Source organism: Penaeus chinensis, chromosome 6, assembly GCF_019202785.1.
Source record: "Penaeus chinensis breed Huanghai No. 1 chromosome 6, ASM1920278v2, whole genome shotgun sequence".
Lineage (NCBI taxonomy): Eukaryota > Metazoa > Arthropoda > Malacostraca > Decapoda > Penaeidae > Penaeus > Penaeus chinensis.
Window position 1 is genome coordinate 39,379,434 of NC_061824.1, and position 2,500 is coordinate 39,381,933.

At 22.6% G+C, this 2,500-nt stretch overlaps 1 protein-coding gene across 1 annotated transcript in view; it reads left to right on the top strand.

The window, feature by feature from the left end:
* The first annotated feature begins 1,831 nt into the window (after nucleotides 1-1,831).
* The window catches only part of LOC125026526 (very low-density lipoprotein receptor-like), a 7,784-nt gene continuing 7,115 nt past the window's right edge, over nucleotides 1,832-2,500 (top strand). The window contains exon 1 of the mRNA XM_047615019.1: nucleotides 1,832-2,061. The gene's annotated coding sequence lies outside the window, so the exon portion shown is untranslated. The remainder of the gene's footprint in view (nucleotides 2,062-2,500) is intronic.

Genomic DNA, 2,500 nt, shown 5'->3' on the forward strand with positions numbered 1-2,500 from the left:
TTATTATTATTATTATTATTATTATTATTATTATTATTATTATTATTATTATTATTATTATTATTATTATTATTATTATTATTATTATTATTATTATTATTATTATTATTATTATTATTATTATTATTATTATTATTATTATTATTATTATTATTATTATTATTATTATTATTATTATTATTATTATTATTATTATTATTATTATTATTATTATTATTATTATTATTATTATTATTATTATTATTATTATTATTATTATTATTATTATTATTATTATTATTATTATTATTATTATTATTATTATTATTATTATTATTATTATTATTATTATTATTATTATTATTATTATTATTATTATTATTATTATTATTATTATTATTATTATTATTATTATTATTATTATTATTATTATTATTATTATTATTATTATTATTATTATTATTATTATTATTATTATTATTATTATTATTATTATTATTATTATTATTATTATTATTATTATTATTATTATTATTATTATTATTATTATTATTATTATTATTATTATTATTATTATTATTATTATTATTATTATTATTATTATTATTATTATTATTATTATTATTATTATTATTATTATTATTATTATTATTATTATTATTATTATTATTATTATTATTATTATTATTATTATTATTATTATTATTATTATTATTATTATTATTATTATTATTATTATTATTATTATTATTATTATTATTATTATTATTATTATTATTATTATTATTATTATTATTATTATTATTATTATTATTATTATTATTATTATTATTATTATTATTATTATTATTATTATTATTATTATTATTATTATTATTATTATTATTATTATTATTATTATTTTTATTATTATTATTATTATTATTATTATTATTATTATTATTATTATAATTATTATTATTATTATTATTATTATTATTATTATTATTATTATTATTATTATCGTCATCATCTTAGTTATAAATAAATACCTAACTACAATAGTCAACAAATCAATAAATCAACATATTAAATAAACATTTCCCTTCGTTCCCAAACATCAAACAAAGGCATCCCATTTTCTCAAACTGGACGAGTCTACCCAAATGCCCCCTTTTCGTTTTCTTTTAACGCTTCTATAAACTTTTTTTCTCTCCAAAAAACCTGTAAAGCAACTTGTGAACTTGTGGGTGGAGGAACAACGAGGTCTTTAACCCTACTAGATGTTGCCTGGAATCTTGTGCATTTGGTATGGATTTTTAAGATATGTGTATAATGTATGAGGGGTTGTGGGTGTTAGAAATTACTGGAGGAAGGTAGGAAAAATGTGCGTAGAGCGGATTGTGTGTGTGTGGGAGAGAGAGAGAGAGAGAGAGAGAGAGAGAGAGAGAGAGAGAGAGAGAGAGAGAGAGAGAGAGAGAGAGAGAGTAATTAACGTCAAAGCGAGTACAGAACGTCAGATTCCTAAGGATGACTACGATCAGTGTACTAGCAAAAAGAAAAAAAGAAGAAAAAAAGAAAATGTTCACAATCATTCACAACAATTCAAAGAATTAATCAACTCAACTCCCATATGAACAGATAAGGATGTTCGAAGAGAAGAATTTTTTTCGGCTCGCTCGTTCTTTCTTAATATCATTCGCCCTCTTACAAAAGAAAAAATCCCACAATTTCCTCTCTCTCTTCCTCTCTACCCCTTTGCAAAAAAAATCAGAAAGGCTACCAATCCAAACTACAAAAATCCAACAAACAAAGTCTGGGAGCATGTGTTGGAATCAGCTCGTCAAACCGCGCACAGGTGTCCACGAACAGCGCGGCCGACCTGACAGCACACGGCGGCGCCCTAGTCTCGCCGAAGCTCTCGAAACGAAACAATTCAGTCTCTGTTTTGTTACCGATACATTTATTAATTAAAGCAATATATTGACTTTCTAATCTGTGAATTCTGTTAGTTCTGTGCTCGTGTGAAGTGATTTTTTTTATTAACATTTTGGTTTGTGTTTTTATTTTTGTCGAATAATGCAAGATTGAATTCTTCTTTTGGTGAGTACAGGTTGAACTTGACTTTCAGAGGGACATATGTGGTCGCGATAGATTCAGAACTGAAACTACACAGGTTTGACTAATATATGTATGAGATCGTGATTCAGTGGTTAATAAGGTGAACTGTGTGTTTGGGGACCGTTCATATATGACTTGCACCTATTAATTTCTCAAGGGAGTGAAAATATGCCGTCATATGTGTGAGGAGGCGCTATATATGTCAGGGTTAGTAGTACAGAAAACCGGTTTGCTGAATAAGTAATAATGTTTCTTTTGACATGTATTTATTCTCTATGCCAAGGAGAAAGATAATGATAATGGCAATTGTTGGTAATAGAACAGAAAACTCATTTTCTCGTTTTTAATAAATAACTGGTTTTTTTTAGCCTTATTTTTGTGTTTATTTATTTATCTATTTTGCCTAATTTTTTATTCATCA